Source organism: Emydura macquarii, unplaced genomic scaffold, assembly GCF_026122565.2.
Source record: "Emydura macquarii macquarii isolate MOO-44397 ecotype Brisbane River unplaced genomic scaffold, CSIRO-AGI_Emac_v2 contig_2846, whole genome shotgun sequence".
Classification (NCBI taxonomy): domain Eukaryota; kingdom Metazoa; phylum Chordata; order Testudines; family Chelidae; genus Emydura; species Emydura macquarii.
Genome location: NW_027132983.1, coordinates 1,384,536 through 1,405,621, shown reverse-complemented (window position 1 = coordinate 1,405,621; position 21,086 = coordinate 1,384,536). Strand labels below are relative to the sequence as shown.

The following is a 21,086-nucleotide window of genomic DNA, read 5'->3' as shown; positions in this document are numbered from 1 at the left end:
AAAACAAACACCTCTTGATATGAAGCCTTCAAGTGATGGAGAATCTACCACATCCCTAGACAAGCTGCTCTAATGGTTAATTACCCTCACGGTTACCAGCTCTAATGCAGGCAATAGTCTTTACTGTTGCTGTTTATTACTTCTTAAGCACCAGTGGTATCCCTGGCATGGCACAAGGCATTCAGTGTCTGACCCAAGCAGTTTACATTCTTCAAAAAAAACAAAAACAAAATAAATTACTTACTGTCTGGTGGCGGCTGGGGTTGGACATGTACACATATGGTGAGTCTCAGTAGAGTTGTTGGAATTCAGGTATCCACAGCTCACAATGATCACCATAGCCAGCGTCATTCCCGGCAGTCTTGGAGACTGGATGACTCTCTCAACCTTGGAAGCTCTCCCTCCACAGTAGGGTTGAAGAAGACTGTGGAGGCAGCATGGTGAAATTTGCAGCGCAGCAGTTTCACGGATAAGCCAAGGACTTCTTATTCCAGTTGATCTGGCACCAGCTCTGAAAATTTACCCCAGAACCTGTCTAAAACAAACAAAAAGAAAAAGAGCAATGTGGGTGCATGTCAAAATACACATTGTGGATACATAGGGCTTGATCCAAGGCCCACTGAAGTCTTTCCTTTGACTATGGGCCTATAGTGAGAGGACAATCTGAAAAAGGACGCAGTCATCCACACACCTAGTCCTGCCAATATCAGCTAACTCAATGGCTGTGTTAAGCTGAAGTCACAACCCTCCTATCTGCTGCCACCCTGACAGCTCTCATTCTCAGGGTCACCACTAGCATGACAGTGGCCCATGCTGCAGATCTGCTCAGTGAGTATATTGCCACCAAGGGCCTTTCTGCACTAGGTATCAGATTCTTCTGTGGTCTGAACACCTGCTGTTCCCAGTGAAGTAATATTATCCGGACTTCATTGTAAGCAGCATCAGTTTATACCAGGGCTGGATTAGGTCACATGAGCACTTTTTCCTTACCAGTGGAGCCTCAAACTGTATGTCTACACGGCAATAAAAGACCCGCAGCTCCGAATCTTAGAGCCTGGATCAACTGACTCAGGCTCAGGCTGTGTAGCTAAAAATAATAGTGTAGACGTTCAGGTTCAAGCTGGAGCCTGGGTTCTGAGACCGCACAAGAGGGGAAGGCCTCCAAGACCAGGCTCCCACCCAAGCCCAGCATCTACGCTGCTGTTTTTAGCCCGCCGCCCAGGCTCTGAAACTCAATGCTGCAGGCTTTTTATTGCCATGTAGACGTCCCCTAAGTACTGATGTATTACTAGGGAGAGGATTTCTAAGATGCAAACGGCAGTTAGATACCCAACCCCCATGGACTTCCAAGAGGAGTTTGGGGCTTAACTGCCCTTTGTGCCTTTGAAAATCACACCTCTCTCAACTAGTAACCCACCCCACCCGCTGCTGGTGCCGTAAGCAGCACAACCCAACCTGCTGTTTGTGAAGCAAGGGCTGTCGCTCCATCAGAGGTTACCTCTGGATACCCTCCACAACACTAACTGGCTCAGGGCACTGATAGTGCTGGAGGAGCCTACAGCTGCATTTCTTTCCTTCCAGAGGAATGAGAGGGTGGCAGTGACAAAGGGGGAAAGCACTCTTAAAACAAAGTCACTTGCAGAGCCCAAAACCCAGCCTAAAGGCACAGAAATGAGTCTTCCATGGTGGCCCATCTGCCCGTCTGAAACCCCACCCATGGTGGTTTGTGACTGACGCACCCTTCCTCTGTGTTGGAATCGGTTTGACACAAAGCCCACAGCAGTGAGCTAGCAGCTTGTTTCTCTGGCTGCAAAATAAAGGATCAGTGATCCTAGGAAACCCCAACTGGGAACAAACCCTGGCCGTGTGTGTGTGTGCACATGGCACTGATCTGGCAGTGAGATGGGAAGTACTGAGAGGTTAGTCCAGCAGTCGCTCTCAGCCCACCTCCTTCTGGTTCATTAATGTTGATGCCTCTTCCTCCTACATTTTCCTCACCCCTTTGCAGATCTCAGTGTTGGCACCAAATTGATCGTAGCAGAACTCAGTATGAGGCTATCGCTCAATCTTATGGCAGAGGAAGAATATTTTCCCCATCCCACCAAGCTATTCCCATTCCACTGCAGCATACGGAATCTTTCATGACCTTAAGCTGCCCTCTGCAAATCCTTTGACTCTGTGCACCAACCAGACCACAGCAGAATGACCGCCTCTGACCCGCTGGCCTTTCTCCATTGTTACAGATTAGGGAGCAATGATCTGATTAAGCTGGAAGGTTCACATTTCAAATGGCAAATGCCGGCAATCATTGACTTCTCCTCCCCACCTGAGACCTTCCCAACCACCCCCACCATTATTAATAATTAACATTTATGAAGGGAAAATGGTACAAACAGAAGCCCTTTCTGGAGATGGTCCCAGTTGGATCAACAAGTTTCAGGGGTTATGGGATTAACACTGACTGTTTCTGATGGATTGTCAGAAATCTCATTCTCTTCTTTATAATGCCTAGTAAATACAAGCACCTGGCAGTTTTACATATTTGCAGGTATGACTTGCATGCCATAATATCAACGAGACACTCTGTAGAACACATCAAATGGATAAGTTATTGAACTTCCTGGCTGGTTAATAACATGGCCTTGAGCCTCAAGCTTTAGACCACTACCCAAGGCATACATACACTCAGCCAGGTAGGCTCCACCTAATGCGTCTTACTGCTTAATGAACAACGAGGGCTAAATACACAGATCACGGGGACCAAAAAAAACTCATATGTACATGGAAAGAAGTGAACTTAAATCACCACCACACTTGGTGGCCCACAAACCCTCAGCAGTGCAAATACATTGTCATGATTGCCGGTCGGTCCACAGCCAGCTGCAATAACATAGGCCATGGTTTGGAAACACCCAGAAGCCTAAACACACTCACAGCTGGTGACCTGCAAACACTCTGTAGCATGAGCTTACTTGCCCAGGCACCATTTGTCACAGCATCATATCACAGTTGGATTAAGCAAAGTGGATTTGCCCACAGGCAGAGGGATATAAAAAAACCCCACCTCCGGATCTTTACAATGACTGCATCAATTTGGTTTCCTTAGTGCATATTGGAGAAAAAATAAGTTCCATTGGAGAAAAATGCATTGCAGCCTCTCTTAAAACACCTCTTGGTTTTCTGTGTAGTTTGAGTGCATGAACAGAAAAAGCTTTGTGGTTAATTAGGAGTGTACGAACCTGTTAAGGAAGTAGGGCAGAAAGGATGGTAGAGATAATTACAGCACCAGCAGCTTGAGATCTTGTTGCATTTTCCTCTTTGACAGCAAATCAAGAGCAGTTATTTGCCATGTGACTTTTAACCATCTGTTAAAAGAGGAAAGCAGGACTCTGGCTCTCAAATGACTTCTCTGCAGAGATGACTGAAGCCCAATCCTCTCCTTCCATTGCACAGGTGGTAAGCAGGGCCAGTAGTCTCTGCCTGGCCGTTGGAAAGAGAAGTGAAGTGGGGTGACTCGCTGGAGGATAGGGAGAAAGAACCTGGATTCACAAAGGGACTAAGGCATTACAATGCTGAGCGTCACGTGCCTAACTTTTACACACCTAGAAAGTCACAGGAACAATCCTGTGATCCACACAGCCAAGTTAGGCACCTTGGTTGTTTATACAATATATGGGCAGAGACGAGTGCCTTAAATTGCAATCCACAAAAGCCCAGCATGCTAGACAGGGAGACACCTAGACTAGTCTGTGGGAGATGCTGACAAGGAGAACGTGTGCTAAGCCCCATGACTCTCTGAGAGACAGACACCTAAGTCTGGGCAGCAGGGAGGTGATTAGCTCTGCTTAGTGAGCCACCAATGGGAACCTGCTGCTGCAGTCAGGTTTAGGCACCTATGTAGTTTCTGACAGGAAAGAGTTAGGCTCCTGCTTCACACAACATAAGATGGACAGTGCTGCCACCACCCACTTTATAACTTTTAGCCCAGTGGCAGGCGCACTCACCTGGGATGTGGGAGGCCCAGGTTCAATTCCCCCTCTCTGCCAGAGGGGGAGAAAGGCTGTGAATAGGGGTCAGAAGGTAGGCCAAACACCTGCCTTCTCTCAGTTTGCGAATCACCCTGGGCCTTCCTGGAAGACAGGATGCCTAGAGAGAGGCAGCACTGCTCACACCCAGGGGAAGAAATTTAGGCACCTAGGGAAATTTTACTCTGAAAACTTAGGCATCTGCAAGGTTCAACAGTTTTATGGATTGCAGTGAAGCCTAGAACAGGACCTTAGGCACTTAAGTATCTGTGTGGCTCCCACCTGAAGCTAGAGTCATAGAGTTTAGGGCCAGAAGGGACCACCAGATCATCTAGAATCATCACCTGTATTGCACAGGCCACCAACCACATCAAGCACTCAACAACCAGAATTAGACCAGGACATTACAGCTCACAGAAAACTAGACTATTCCGTGCCCCAGGCAGAGGTGAGGAGGGGCCAAGGTGCATTAGTGCCCGAGACCCCTGCAATAGAAGGGAAATGAGGAAGTGAGATGTACCCAGATACTCCTGGCAAGTGAGCCGCAGCCATGTGCTGCAGAGAAAGGCAAAAACTCCCACAGGTCTCTGCCGATCTGACCTAGAGGGAAATTCCTTCCCAACCCCACACATGGCGATCAGTTAGACACTGAGCATGTGTGTAAGAACCAGCCAGAGAAGCACCTGAGAGCGAGAATGCTCAATGTCACCTCAGAGCCCTGGCCTTCCCTGGCCAATGCCCCATCTTCAGCTGTGGCCATCCCTGATGCTTCAGAAGGAGGAGATACAAAAATCCCTCCCAGAATGCAATGGGGGGAATCCCTTTGCGACCCCTGAAGAAGGAAGCCAGATTCCATCCCTACTTGTGCATCATCAACAGAATTGTTTACCAAGTTCCAGGTACACTGTCTACAAGCTACACCACTGGGTTTGCACAGATGCACCCAAGTGCAGCATTGTCCTGCAGAACCTTTATCACAGGTGCCGATGCATGAGAAAGAGAAAATTAAAATGCTGCTTGGTTTTCAGGGCCCTCAGTCAGAAACTAAGACTTTTACTTGAAACACTGAGCAAATTGGACTGGGAATAAGTGGGTGAGAGAGACGCACAGAATCACACAGGCCATTTTTACGGAGTCACTCTTTGTCACTTTAAATGGGGCCTGTCCGCCAATGCTGCAAATTGTCCTAATTCCATTGACTTCAATGGAGCTAGGACAGCTCACATCAGCCAAGGATCTACCCCAATGCTCTGCCTCAGTTTATCCACCTGCAAAATGGGACTGCTGTTAATTACCTATAGCACATCACAAGCGTTTTGTAATTCTTAATTACTAACATTTGTAAAGGATATAGACAGCCTGGGTTGAAATTGCCACAGAAGTGTTCAGATACCAAAGTGATGGGTGCAGCATAAGAACCTGAAGAGAAAAGACCACAATGGCAAATCATCATCATAAAAGAAGCTCTTGCCGGAAGAGGAAAGGGTTAGGGTTATGCCTCTCAGAAGCATGGAAATGTAGAACAATCACATTGCTGCTGAGATCACCTTAGCAGCAGAGCAGAACAAGCTGTTGATGGGAAATTGGACACAGGGATCCCTCACATCTGTTTATTACATCTGCACTCTAAGCATCAGCACAACCTGCTGATCCCCACTCCAACTCATTGCAGTTTCCTAATGGGCTCCTTTGCTGATTAAGCAATGTTCAGTGCTACCTAATTAGGCTGTCTTTTTAGCACAGTTTGCTAGTGGAATCTGAACCTTTTAAGGATCCCTCCTTGACACTGTAACAAGCACATTATTGCTGAGCAAAAAAGGCATTTCTCTGGGTCACTACAAATTTCCTCCATGTCACCCGTAGCCTTGTTTTATGGGAAGCGCGAGAGTAATAAATGGCCATTATGGAAAGGGGTGGGAAAGAGAAGAGTCTGAGAAATTAATAGACAGGAGAGATATCACATTAATGGGAGGTAACAAAGAGCTGCAAAAGTGTTATAAAAAAAGGCATTAGAAGAGCCCTGTAATTGGGGCTATTAAATAAGATCACTTCGGCCTTTGTGTGTGCGTGTGCCTATGATGGATGTCAATTTCAACAGTGATAATAAAAGTAAAATATCTATGTTAAGGCAGAGTACATTAACTTTTATATTGGCATAATTTACTGCACAATGAGTTCTCATCACTGATGAGAGAAAGACAGGGCAATCTTCTCTAGGAAGCCAAAGAGAATGGATAGGCTTCTTTACGGGAAAAAAGGGTTTCTTTAAATATGTATATATATTATGCATGAAATAATTCTTTTCCAGGTCCATTACTCTTGTCCAGAGGGAAGGAAAAATTTCCACAGATCATGTAGATCTTGGGTCTGATTTGCTATGGCCCTAAACACATTGTGCAGTTGCGGTTGTATTTTGCCACTATTTTGCAGTGATGTAAATGACAACACAGGGTCCAGGGAAACAGAGAATCAGGCCCCTAATTGACAGGGATTCATGGGGAAGATAGTGCAACAGCAAGACTTTGGGCAGTTTAGTGTGAATAAGCATCCGAATGTTCCATGCACTGTGTGGGTCAGGGAAGTGCTAATTGGCTAGGGAACTTTTTACCTGTAGTTGTGGTTTGGGATTTATTCCTGCAGGCCTTTATTCACATGAGTAATTCCACCAAATTCACTTAGGCCCAGATCCTCAAAGGGATTTAGGCACTTAACTCCCATTGATTTTAATAGGGTTTAGGTACCTAAATATCTTTGAGGATTGGGCCCTATTCACTTGAGTATTCATGTGAACATGGACTCCGCTGAAGTCAAAGATACTACATACGCTGTCAGGCCCTAAAAATTATCACCTTGTAGATAATTGAGAGTCTGTCCAATTCTCTGGCTTCCCACTTTCCCCTTCTCATCTCTTATCCTATCTGCCCTTTCCACTCCGCAAATAAGGCCAGCTATCCCATTTGTTAGCTTTTCCCATAGTCATCTCCAGGCATTTTTGTTACAAATGGAAATATCCAACGTGTGCATCAATATCAGAACTTAGGCAATGACAATGCTTGTCTTATATCTAATAGACAAACTGGAATCTTCAGAGTTGTTGATACAGTATCTCTCACCAGTACTACAATGGCATCCCGGATTTTGTTTATTTTATAACAAAAAGAAAGCAGTGTACTTTTTCAGCTTATCTAAATGCAAGGGGAAAAATTAAAATGAATCAGATACACCCATTCCACCTTCCTGCACTACTTGCATCAAACCTACAGGTATACAAATAATTCAGCACATTTAATTTTTAGACATCTTGCATTTCAGAAGCTAACCTTGGAAATCATTGCTGAATGAAGGACACGCTGCACCATGACTAGATTGTAACTAAATTTGAACAAAGTTGATCTTTACACACACAAGCCTGGAACATGCTTAGGAAATTTGCAGTAAACGTGAAAGGTGGTAGTTTGACGATTAAGGCAATGGACTTCGAATCAGAGCACCTAGGTTCTACATCTGACTTTGGTCTTCTGGGTGGCCTTGAGCAAGTTGTTTGCCTCCTACTCTGTGTCTTGTGTATTTAAAACGTAAGCTCCACAGGGTGGGCGCTGTTCCTTACTATGTCGGTACAATATAGAGCACAATAAGGCATCCAAACACTACCATAATAACAGCAGCAGCAGCCACAGAAGTGCTAACCAGTTCAGCTAAGCTAGTTTTCAGACTGGCTGGAGCTGGAGGGTAGACCAGGCTGCAGGCAACCTGAACCATTTTTACTCTCTTAGTTTCAAAACTGGGTGAAAGTGGTTTTGAAATCAGTTTGATTTAAAATGGTTCCAGCCGCCTGGACAGGGCCTCCTTCAACCTAATATTAAAGCCTGACCCAGACCAAAGTCCAACCTGGGCTCAGCCAAGCTGACACTTCCCCCCAAACCTGTAGCAGTGCCGCCACCACCACTGCCTTGTCTTTGATGCTTGGCCTGGGGTGGGGAGCGGGGTGGGGGATTCCCGCTTCTCATACCCTGGTCCCACGATCCACCTCTGGCTGCCTCCTGCCTGGGGGATAGGCGCCGCAGCAGCTGCGTGCCCCGCTCCTGCTGGCCAGCACCACCTTGACATGCTGGGCACTCTGCAGAGTGAGAGGCTCTGCCCCTCATCAGCATATTCACAGCACAGTGAGGTGATGGCGGCAGCTGGCAAGAGCAGGGCAGGTAGATGCCACACACCGATCCCACAGGAGGTAGAGATGATCAGACACACCTGACCTGAGCCTGAGAGGGTCAGGTTGCTGTCACACCTGACCCCAAACCATCTGGTTTGGGTCAGGTTGCAAGACTCTACTCCTGTAGCATGATCTACACTACAGCTCTGCTAGAGTATTGAGAGAAGTTTCCCCAATGTAAGCCAAGCCACATCCGCAATGTAAATGCAAACCCCATTGTCTAATTGGTGCCTTGATTCACAGTCTCATTCATGGAGTCTCATTGCAAAGGGCTAACATCCTGTAATGAGCATCTGCAACTCCCACTGGAGTCAATGCTTTCCAGTGTTTGTCCACATGGGATTAGACCTCTTTGGCTCTTGCACACCTCTTCAGAAAGGTATTTAAGTGTGTGTCCAAATTTATGCTTAAAAGCAATGGGTCTATTCACCTGCTTAAAGTTAGGCCCTTTGCTTAACGGGATAGGTGTCTTCTACAGGAAACTTCCAATGCAAACCCAAGGTACCTCTGGAAATGCTGGCATGTATTGACTCAGAAGATGGTGCTCATCTTTCTAATGGCCGGACTGTGACTTGTTTACACTAGTAAGCCATTACTCATAATTAGTCCCATGGAAAACAACAGGTTTACTCATGAGGGCAATAGATCACCAGTGTGAATAAAGGGCTCCCCTATGACCCAAAGTCAATAGTCATGATTCAATGCCCCAGCTTGGCGGTAGGGGGGCAATGTGTGGCTGGCAGTACCATCTTGTGGGAGAAATGTAAAATCAAAGTCATAATGACTTGGGACATTAGATTCATTGGCACTTTGTGAGACTAAAGGTACTAATCCCATTCCCCTGGCCATATTCTAGGTAGGCTCCTATACTCTGCCCTCCTAAAAATTCCCCTTACAACTTCAGTATGTAATTTTTCTGTCCTGAATAGTTATGTAGTGTTGCTGTACATCTTTAGATGGTAGCCACATTTCACCCCAGAGGTGACTGCATTTCAGCAGCATTATCCTTGTCTAGGGCTTTGGGATCTTTAGATGAAAGGCATTTACCAAGTGTCACTTTATTCTCAGCAGCAGCAAGTTAGGACAAAACAGGAGAGTTCTCTCTCTTCTGTGCCCTGTACCTCTCAGATGCTCTGAACAGAAACCCACTGGGGACAATGCATTCTCCTTTCTTGTCCACAGCTTTGAGAGTCAATTTCTAATCTCTCTTTCTCAGAAAGGACTGCATTGTCTCCTGTATTATCTGGGAGGGGAACGGAGACATCAGCCTCAGAAGTTGAGCAATAGCGGAAGGGAGAAACATGCAGAGTTCCTTTTGGCACAGGAGAATTTCTCTCTCGGCCTCTTATTATAAGGCTGGAAAGGCCCTTCGCTACACAGCCAATGCTCTGCTATCTTGGGAGGAACGCTGACCTTCCTGACCAGTATTTTTAGGCTCATCATCTCTACATCATGTCCTCTATTGTTTCTCTCCTAGTGCTTAAGCATTTAAAGATAAAGGGCCAGCTGTCTGAAAAGGTGTTTGCTCTGTGTGTAAAACAGACTCCTTGATGGATTCCGGATAATGTAAACAACTGCCAAGGGCCAACAGAAAGGTAAATCAACCCCAGTGAGGCAAGAGCTGTTAGAGCTAATTCACTTGTTATGCCCTGTATTCTATGCAGAAGAAAAGGCCAGCAGTGGCTCAGAGCTCAAAGGAGGGAGAAGCTTCCTATTGGCCATAAAAAGCCACAACCACCAGCCCCTTGTTCAGCCTAGTCTCATTTCTAGTTCTCAGCAGGAGGCATGGTTTAACCCTAAATCAGACTGAAGTGGGGAACAAGTAGGAAGATTCATTTCATGCGTCGCCACGAGTTTATAACAATATTTTCCGTCATTGTTTCTTTCAAAGACACTTTCACAAGGTGACACATGTGTAAACACCAGCTGAAGTGGGGACAAGTTGGACTGGACTGTCTAGCCTTGGAAATACAGTTTATCAAGCAAGTGTTTACTCTGCTATATCTGTAGCAACTGGAACACCACAGCACAGTAGCTGTATCACAGTACTGCTAAGATATTAAGCAGTATGGCTAATGATGTGAAATAGGAGATAGCCAGCCAGCTTCAGAACATGACACACTTTGATAGAAAGAGGTGGTTTTCTCCACCGCACTCAGAAAATATTTTTCTTAGCTTTCAAATTCACTTTTAACCAATGATTTGGCTGCTCATATACGTCTCCGCAGGCACAAACACCACCATTCCCAGACATTGTTTTGCAGCCTGATACAGTTTCAGTTTGGTTAAATAATTGTTTTTTATTCTTTTAGGCCCTGATTCAGCAAAGCATTTAAGGTGAGGTTTTCAAAAATACCTTAGGGAGTAAGATGACCCATTGCCATTAATGGTCAATGGATATTGGGTGCCCAGCTCCTGTAGGTGTTTTTAAAAGCCTCATCCTTAAGCACATGCTTAATTTTAAGCAAGCACTTAGGTCTCACTGATGTTAATGGGATATAAGCACATGCTTAAAGCGTGTTGCCCGATCAGGGCCTTAGTTTATTTAAGAAAATAATATGAAAATACTTAGCAATTGAAATGACAAAGCCTATCACCCAGAACTGTGCAAAGAACAATAATAATACTTGGAAAACACACCTCTCTCTAAAATTTTACCCTACTATTGTTTCTTGTAACACATAAGGCTCAGATACTTTAAACACTTATGCATTTGAATAACTTTGGGCCTGATCCAAAGCCCATTGAACTCAATGGGAGTCTTTCTATTGGCTGCAGTTGGCTTCAGATCAGTTTCTTTTATGCACATGAATAGCCTCAGTGAGCTCCACAGAGCTAGTCACCTGCATCAAGTTACTCACATGTATAGATGTTCGCAGGATCAGAACCTAAGATTATTATAAAAATGGCCACACTGGGTCAGACAAATGGTCCATCTAGCCCAGTATCCTGTCTTCTGACAGTGGCTAATGCCAGGTGCTAGAAGGGGAACAGAAAAGGGCAATTATCAAGTGATCCACCCTGTCATTAAGTCCCAGTTTCTGGCAGTTGAAGGTTCAGGGATACCCAGAGCATGGGGTTGCATCCCTGACCATCTTGGCTAATAGCCATTAATGGACCTATCCTCCACGAACTTACCTACTTCTTTTTTGACCCCACTTATACTTTTGACCTTTACAACATCTCCTGGCAACAAGTTCCATAGACTGACTCTGCGTTGTGTGAAGTAGTACTTCCTTATGTTGTTTTATACTTGTTTTGTTGCCTATTAATTTCACTGGGTGATCCCTGGTTCTTGTGTTATGTGAGGGGTAAATAACATTTCCCTATTCACTTTCTTCACACCATTCATGATTTTATAGACCTCTTTTCTAAGATGAACAGTCCCAGTCTTTTTAATTTCTGATCATATTCTGAAGGGTTCCATTCCCTTCATCAGTTTTGTTGCCCTTCTTTGCACCTTTTCTAATGCTAATACATCTTTTCTGAGATGGAATGACAGGAACTGCGCACAGTAGTCCAGGTGTGGGCATACCATGGATTTTTAAAGTAGCATTATGGTATTTTCTGTCTTATTATCTGTGACTTTCCTAATGGTTCCTCACAATCTATGAAATGACAAAAAGACTGACAAAGACAGAGAGCAAAAGATTTTTTCTCTATTTACATTACACATTTGATAGCACTGAGAATATAGGGTGAAATTTTCAAAAGCACCTAAAGATGTGTCTATACTGCACACTAAGCTTAGTCTCTGACTCAGGTTTGAGCCCAAGCTTCCTTTCCATCCACACACAAATCAGTCTGACTCAGGACAAGAAGTACTCAGGTCCTAGGATTCTACTAGGGGGTGGGTCAGAGCTCAAGTCCCATTGTGACTCAGGACCAAGCCCTGTCATTTTGCAGTGTGAGCACAGCTCAAGACGCAGACTTGAGTCAGAAGGTCTGTGTAGTGGAGTATGAATATATTAGCATGGTGGCAAGAGCTGGGTCCAGCAATTGTAAACCCAGGTTTACAATGCAGTGTGGACATTCAAGCACAGGCTTGGAAACAATGAGTCCACAAATCCAGGTCCCACAGAGCTGGGCTTACCGTGCAGTGCAGGTATACCCTAAGTGATTTAGGAGCTTGTCCCATTTTCAAATGAAAATCAGGGCCAGATTTTTAAAGGTATTTTAGGAAACTAAAGATGTAGATAGGCACCTAGTGGGATTTTCAGAAGTATCTGCATCTTTAGGTGCCTAAATACCTTATAAATCTGGCCTTTGGGCCCTCTCAATGAGATGTAATCTCCTAAATGCCTAAATTACTTTCAACAGATCTTAGATGCTTTAAAAATGTTTAGCCAGGCTGAATTAGGGCCTGATCTTGCCAAGAGAACCTGGGACCCAGTCAGTTCCACTCTTTAGTCAGCCATTTTCCTCTGTTAGTTATATGGTTTTTACACACACACACACCCCACCCCACCCCTTTATGCTCTGTAAGATTTTTTTTAAAACAGGAGAATATTACTGTAAAGCAATAAAAATTGGCACAGGGAAAGGGACAGCTGTAGCACCTTAAATTACTTTATGCTCATTGTTTTAAAAAGAGACTTGTTGACCATATCCCTTTAACACAGTTCTTTTTATCTACAGAGAGAATCACAAAGATCGGCAAGACTCAGCTTGTGACAACGCAGATTTGTTGTTGTGAAGTTCCTCACCTGACCTGCCATTTTGTATTATTCGCAGCCAGGGCTCTTGTAACAGCAAGTTTAGAAGTGGGTTTATATACATGGTGGCCATTATTTAATAATCTCCTGTGCCTTTTTAAGTATCCCTGTGCTTTGTTTATTCCTGGGCCCGAAAGGCTTAAAATTCAATCATGGTTTGGCCATAAAAGTGGTCAGTAGAACTGTAAGTTAAATGATTAAAGAGGCTGGGTATTCGGAGCCCAATTCATTGGTTCCCTGCACCTGGTACAGACACTTACATCAGTGCAAAGGGAGTGTAAAATGCATTCACTTTTCACTGGTGTGAGTTACTATACACTGTGCAGAGCAATGGTGCACTGAGTCCTCTGTTTGCCATTTGCTCACTGCTCTACACATAAGCATTTGGGGATTTATGTTTTTATTGGAAGCTTCCAGTGAAACTCAGGAACTGCTCCTTGGGTAATTGTTTTCCATCTGTTTCTCTTTATTTTGTTCTATCTGTGAGGCCCCATAGTGGTGCACAAGTATTTAATAAGGACAATAGTCAGAACTTTCTGCTTTAAATTGCAGTTAGAGTGAGACAGCGATTGTTAATGCAGGAGCATGGGGTTCAATAGTTAGCCTCTTGCCGATTATTCCAGATCACATTTACTCCATTTAAAAGACAAAATACCCTTTTAAAGCCAAGCTTTCCTAGTATTGTACACTCATCCTGGGCTCTGTGTTATTAGAACACCCGCAAACCAAAATTTAGCAGATAACTTTCCAGATGATGAGCAAGTCAGTAGAACCCACCTTCCTCTCCTGTTGTTAAAATGGCTCTGCTGTACCCCCAGAAGTAAAACAGATGGCTTCCAGAGCAGAAAGCACAGACAGGCCTTAAAATACACACTGTTTGCTGCAGCTGGTAGCTGTAAGGTGAGGATGTGGCTGTAGAGTTTAAAGGTCAGCCTCCAGTTTGGAAAGTGGGACTCAGTACTGCAAGGGGAAGAAAGCATTAGTGGGTGGGGAGAACTCCTTGCTGTGCTATTTAAATTGCTAAAGACAGAGTCCTCAGGCTTTAATAAGAACAAAACTGGTACATTGGAATAATAGCATGTCATTTTTGCATAGGTACTTTTCTAACCATACAAGACTAATTCCTTTGCACAAGTGATGAACAAACTGTAAGGGACAGAGGCATAGGCAGTCTTGCCTAGCAGTCACAGCCGGGCTGAGGTCTGCCCACTAAAGACAGGAGTCACCAGGCAGGAGTTGGAAGAATCACAAGGCCAGGGCCCATAAACAAGCATCAATATCAGACTCCGGCCAGGGTCAGAGACTCGAGATCAGAGGTAGAACTGAGAGGCAGAAATAAGGGTCAGTCAGAGACTACAGATCGGAAACAGAAGAGGCATTTTTTAAAGCATTTGTCTCGTCCTGACCCTGCAAAAGGCAACAGGGTCTAGTGGTTAGATGGGATGCCAGGACACTGCTCCTCTTGGTTCCGCTCCCAGCTTTGCAATGACTGGCTCTGTAGCTGTGGCAAGTCGCAGGTTAACTTATGTGTGGCCACTGCTTTATTTCAGAGGCATGTTTCTGAGGCAGGTTTGTTTGTTTAGTGCTTACAGATGCCTGGCTGAAAGGCCTTTGAGAAGTGCAATTAGGGTAGGATTTAGTAACATATTAGTTGCCAGCCTGTTCCTTTGAGATAGGTCCACGCTTGGGCCTTTGCTGCTGATCAGACCTCTTCAGCTGGCAGCACGGGCGCGACTGCCACCACTAAGCTAAAATGTGAGCTCCTTCTGCTTTCCCCTAAGCCGTTTTCCCTCTCCAAGGCCAAACCACGTCGCCATGTGCCGAAGCAGAACGCTGGCCTGGCTTTCAACGTCACACGCCAGCAAACTGTAAACTAGCCCTGTGCGCTGACCAAGTCTAAAAGGAACTGAATGCCTTCCAGCTGGCATCTCCACAAGTCTTCAGACAGCAGCTATTTATTCAAGGTAGAAGAAAAAGAAGGCTGGAGTTTCCACTGGAGGAGGCTGGCAGAGAAGCAACAGCTCTGGGTTTCACTTGGCTGGCAAACTTCTTAATAAAAATCATCCCTTTCCCATTTGTAGCCAAACCCCAGATCCCCTGCAGTGCAAAATCAGGAGCGAAAGCTAGATCAGGCCTGAGTTCTTTGGCAGCCTGGGCTTTTCTAAAGGCTTTGAGTTATTATTTATTAGTAGTACTAATACAGTAGCACTCAGAGGCCCCTGCTAAGTCCAAGGCTCCATTGCATGAGGCAGTGTACCAATGAATAGTAAGAGACAGCCCACGCTCCCAAAGAGCTGGCAATCTAACTAGACAAAAGAAGTAGCCATATTCCTGTTTTACAGATGGGCAATAGAGGTACCAAAAAGTTAAAGGTGCATTGCCAAAGATCGCACAGGAAGCTTATGGCAGATCTGAGAACTGAATCCAAGTCCTAAGCCAGAGTCTTAACTGCATGAGCATCCATCCAGTCTAAATACCAAAACTGCTGCTTATGTTGCCTGCTGTAGCACACAGCATGTGCGGGCTTCAGCTGAAACAGATACGATACAATATTTCATTGCAAATGCAAGAAATATAGCCCTTTTATAAAGCATGGGATGCCTAAAAACCTGCCTCTCCCCAGAGAAGGGACCCAGGAAGAGATGGGGAGAAGGAGCATTTCTGAGCCTGGGATGCACATGGATAAAATCTGTAACTATTCGAGGAAAGGGAAGACACAATATTCCTCTGGTTACACCTTTTGTGCTAGTCTCTGGCATGCTGCACAGCTCTTATTTTCTGTTCTGTTGCACATGCAGCTATTCCAGCAGTCCCTCAGCAGAATTCCCCTTTTCCAAGGAGGAAGCTCTAATCGGAGTTATCCAGCCACGCTGCGGATAGTAACGCACTGCCACCAAAATCAGCACTAGCGCCACAGTATTAGAGGAAAGCTGCCGTCTGAAATACTCTCTGCTGAGGGGGCATGGAAAGTGACTGCATTTGAGTTGTTCAGGGGAGAGGGTGACCTTCCCCTCCCTCTTTGAGTACCAGAGGTCCTATTTTTCCTTCAAGTGGAAGAAAGAAAGGATTGTCTCCTACTGGCATTTGCAGACCCTACATCTCTGCCTGCCTCACAAAGCAGCAGTTTATGTCTCTGCAGATCAATGCATTTTGCACAGCAGCAATCTGCTGGGATTCAGAAAATTCCATTGCTGGGGTTAAATGGATGTCACAGCTAACCAGAGAGGTTCTTCTGGAATTTGAATGACATGCAAGTGGCTCTGTCTAAGACACAATGCTCCCAGGAGGGACAGCGGAGTTCACCATACAATGACCCCAGCACCCGTGCTTTCCTTTCCCCTTCTCCCACCACGTCTGCCTATGCAGTTAGGCCTGGAGGTCTAATCACAGCCTTTAATCACAGACTACAGTAGTCGCCCTAGGCACCAGCAGAGCTTACAGTCTGATGCAACCCAGGGAGGGGCCCCAGCAAGTACCCCCTGACTTGAGCTAGTAACAGCAGCAGGAATGCAAAGGAGAGATGGCACCAGGCAAAGCACATAAGTCAGAAAAGCAGAGTACAGGGTGGAAAGAGAACTGCAAAAATGGGACAGAGACGCTGGAATGAATAGAGCTCGGTCACACAGGGGTAACTCGCAATGCTTGCAACTGAAAGGACTGTAGCTCCCCAGATAACTCTCATGTAAACCGAGTCAGAGTGCATTAGTCAGAACCTTTCTGAGACAAGGACCAAGGCTCAGGCTAGCAAAGTGCTAACATGGATTCCCTGGCCAAAGCCAGGGCAAGGCCTTTGTTTCTAACGGAGGATTTCAAGTGCCACGGGACAGTGCACCCAGCATTCATCCAGACACATTCATACAGCCCTTTATCTTCAGGTTTTATTGTTCCAAATTTCCCAAGAATGTCAGTGTTTATTCCATAATCTAAAAAACAGATGAAAATTGGTAAGAACCAAAAATGAAGGGCAGCAGATGGGGTGGGGAGAGGGGTGTCTGGCCCTCACGGGGTGCTGGGGTGTGGGAGGGGGTAGGGTAACCAGTACTCACAGGAGCAAGGGGGAGAAGGGAGGCGAGTACTCCAATTAGCAGTTAAAGAAGCCCCGTGACGGGGACTGCGAGGTGGGGGAGCTGGGTCCTGAAAATGCCAATGTTTGGGTGGAAAGCAGTAAAACCCAAGTACTGGCTTTTCCAAAATCTGGGAATTGTTCAGAGACAACTGGTAGATATCAAAAGCAAATGTCCTTGCTTAGACTTTACACCTCCCGCTCCCCTGTAGTGAGCACGGAGCACACCGGGAAGAGACTGGTTTTATTTTGAGGCTCCAGTCACATGACATGGGTCTGGCTTTCAAACGGTCTGTACTCCCATGAGTTTTTTAAAGTTCTGCCCCCTCAACGAAGGAGGAGGGGCAACTAAGCCCAGGCAGAGAACAAAACGGGAACAGGAGTGAGGCCAAAGGTTAAAAATGAGGAAGCCGGAGGAGGGCACTGAGCAGAGAACCCTGAATAGCTCTCACCGCTCAAAGGCATTTAAGGAGTCAGTGGACACTGCCCAGAAGAACTCTGTTTTGAGGCATGATCGTACGAGGAACCAGAAAGAGGTGCCACAGTCACAGAGCACCCTCCCCCGGTCCAGTTTTCTCCTCCTGAAGTGATGGTTGGCCATCTTGGCTTATACTTGTATCACGTAGCTCAGCTCAAATCGCCTGTGACTCCTGTGGCTACATTGTACCTTAACCTATGCCCCACAGGGCAGATTTTCAAAAGAGCTCAAGGGCTTAATTTTTTCAAGTGTTCAGCACTCACAATTTGGGCTAGATTTAAGAACTCAGCACCCAAAAGATCTCAACAACCCTCCTTCCTTGACTAAAGAGCACTTTTCTGCGAGGAAGCACGCACGCACGCACGCACGCACACTACTCGTTGTTTGACAAGTTATGTACTAAACCTCAGACATTAACATCTGCTAAATCACCATTTCGCTAGCTAAAGTCATCCCCAGGAAGTGGAATTTATGCTGAAGCTATGTCCACCAGACAGCATTCGTAGCCTACAGCTTAGTGAATGGTCAAGTCAGTTACCCTCGTTGTGACATCTCACCAGCATGTCTACACACCAGCAGGAGATGCAAGTCCCAGCCCATGTGAACATGACCCGTGCTAGCACGGGTCGAGTACATACCTCGGACATCCCATGGGATTGTACTCAGGCAGCCAGCCTGAGCCACCCCCTGCTGGGAATGGCTTGTTTGAGGGGTCATCACCCTGCTATTTTTAAGGTGTTAGCTCAATCAGAGCTAGCACATGTATGGCTACCTGATTGGAAAATGACACCTCCCAGCTGCTGTGCAGGAGAGCTCTCTAAGGCAGTCAACCCAACAGAGAGTATCACCAGATAAGAAGGCAGCACCTTCCCCCCAAGCACATAGCATATTAAACAACACTTAGTACTGACTTGGCCTTACCGCCACATGGAGGGCCCAAAGCTCTTCGTACCAGTGGATAAACGTTGGGTGCACATTTTACAGACGGGAGGTCAGAAACAGGTTGCTAAAGGCTACGGACTTCCCAGGGAATATCTTTAGCGCATGCTCCCTCCCCAGCAGGAGCAGAACTAGTGACGTGGACGCCATGCGCCCTCCCAGGAGGGTGTCCTGGGACTGGCAGGGCTATGGAAGAGAAGATTGAGATGGAAGGAGGCATTCCTGTTCCCAGGCTGACATAAGGCCTATGCAGGCCCTGAGAACCACACCATGAGTTGGGGCTGTTCTGTCTAACCGGGCACACTGGCCCCACTCAGTTGCCACATGGAAGAGGTACATGTCATGTCCCCTTGGTTTCCTGTGTGTGATGGAATCCCAGGTCTTGAACCCAGCGCAGCACCTGTGGGCCTGACTGTGGCTGCCCCTCAGCAGCTCACCAGTGGAGAAGGGGGTTAGAGAAGCTCTAGCTCACAAAGCTCCTGACTGGGAGAGATGTCCAGCCCCATTGACTGGGTGGGATGTGCTATTTAAACCAGAAAGCAGCAGAGGAAGTTGTCTGAACAACTAGATGAATAGCTGGCCAGATTACCTGATTCCTGAGCGCTGCCTCTCAGCCTGTTCCTGCCCTCCTAATCCTGAACCCTCAGCGGCTCCCAGGTCCTGCTTCCCAGCATCACTCCAGGTCCCTGCTCTTATGCACCTGACTCTGATCTGGGCCTTGACTCCAGTTTCAGACTCCTGACTCCAATCATTAGGCCTGACCACCCACACCATGGTCCCTATGCCATGTCAGGCTCAGCACCAGGCCTAGAGTGAGTCAATGATTTATCTGGGAGGCCCTATCATCTAGTGGATAAGCCATAAGCCTTAGCAGTAGGGAGATCCACACTCCAATCCTGCTACTCTCGATAACTAGCTGCCAGCCCTTGAGAGTCACTTACACTAACTGAAGGGTGGCACCAGTATCTGCACAACAGGATAATAATACGTGCCTTCCACCTAGCACTGGAGTGAGGCTTTACTCAACAACATGGGTTAGGTGCAAGACAATACTGAAGGCTAATTTGGGGAAAGCAGTGGTAACATAATGCTCAGTCCTGCAACGGATGGGCAGAATCTGAACAGCTTTTGACAAGCCAGTCTCTTATACCAGGTGCCCTGTTACAGTTAGATCACCTTGGCCAATTAAGGATTTCACCATCCAGGTAACCAGACCCGACTAACTAGATGTGTAAGCACTAGATGTGTACGCACAATGAACAGGGCAGCTTAAATCTGAACTGACTGCGCTACTGGACATGCATGTTCAAACATACTTAACTATTATTTCACAACAAAATTTCTTTGCTCAGTCTCTCCAAAAAGCCAGGCGGACTGCCTGGGTCCGGAACCAAACATGAAAAACACCCATCCAGAGCATGCACTTTTCAGAGATCTGAGCATCTGGAAGCAGGGTTCTTACAATGGAAACTCTTTAGGAGCCTTAACTGTGATGGTCATGTGTGCACATGCTCATTGCTCATTGATAGAGAAGAGTGCCAGCGACAGAATCACAGATGCCACTTCCACTTGCCTCTTGGCTTTTCCATACAAAGTAGTGACCATGCCCAGCTGCTTGGCCTGTCAGATTAGTGCACATTTGCTAGCCATATGGCATTTGCTCTTTGGTCAGGGTTGGCCAGGCTCACAGCACTGTTTGTGGTGTGCAGCAGTAACAATCCCAGCAAACATGTGTTTTGTAGTCACATGCCTGTATCATATAAACAAAGCTGCAGCCTCTCTTTCCATTGCTGGCGTGACATTGGTTTGGTTAATTCTCGAAAGGAAGGAAGGAACCTGGCAGCGTTAAGGTGACCAATTTTCACATTGGTTCCTTAGTTCTTTGGAAACAATTAGGAATAAGGAACCAGTGGTTATAGCAAGTGTGTCTAAGCTCACCATGGGCCACTTATAATTTCCTATCTGAGCTGACCTGATTGAGCAGTGGTATGAACAGCAAATTCATTCTGTCACAGTGACAGAGCTTGGCTTTTTCTCACCAGCGCAGCCACTGCCCTGCTGGGTTGTTCGAGCACTGCCCTTTAATAATCAATGACTTAGAAAGCAAAGCTTACTTTTTATTCCCCTTAAATTCATCTTTATTCATCATGCAAAGTCTGCCTCCTGGCAGGCTTCAGAGAAATATATGGAGAAAATATCAAAATCACCAACAAAGTAGTGTAGACACTGCATGTGGGGAAATAATCTGGATCTAAGTGTTCATCCAGCTTCCTTTTTGCTAGGTGAGAGCTTAGCAGTAGCACTGAAATATACACAGCAGTGCATGCCAGCAGACTGGCTTCCCGGCAATGCTGACCATGCTGGAGGAGCTCCAGTTAGGTTCCTCTGTAATTTGGGAGATGTTCTAATACTGAGATCTGTCATTTCTCTTTAGGTGGCAAAATCCTAACCTGTGGGAGATCCGAATTCAAACCTCCCCAGGGCTCAGAGTGTTGGGAAACAGAAATGACACTCAGGCCTTTACACATAGAGAGGTGAGCTGCAGCCAACCGTCTGTGACCCACAGGTTGAACCAGCCCACTGCAAGGCCTTTGAGGTGCTTGGGGTTAGAGGCAGGAGATGGCAAGGCAGCACAGCTTTCAGTCCTGTGCTAAAA

The 21,086-nt window shown here is 46.1% G+C and overlaps 1 long non-coding RNA gene across 2 annotated transcripts in view; it reads right to left on the bottom strand.

Annotated features, from left to right (window-relative positions):
- LOC137166387 (uncharacterized) overlaps positions 1-21,086 on the bottom strand; it is a 91,662-nt gene that overhangs the window by 32,304 nt on the left and 38,272 nt on the right. For both annotated transcript variants that reach the window (XR_010923681.1, XR_010923682.1), the window contains exon 2: positions 245-535. This is a non-coding gene — a long non-coding RNA (uncharacterized lncRNA). The remainder of the gene's footprint in view (positions 1-244; positions 536-21,086) is intronic.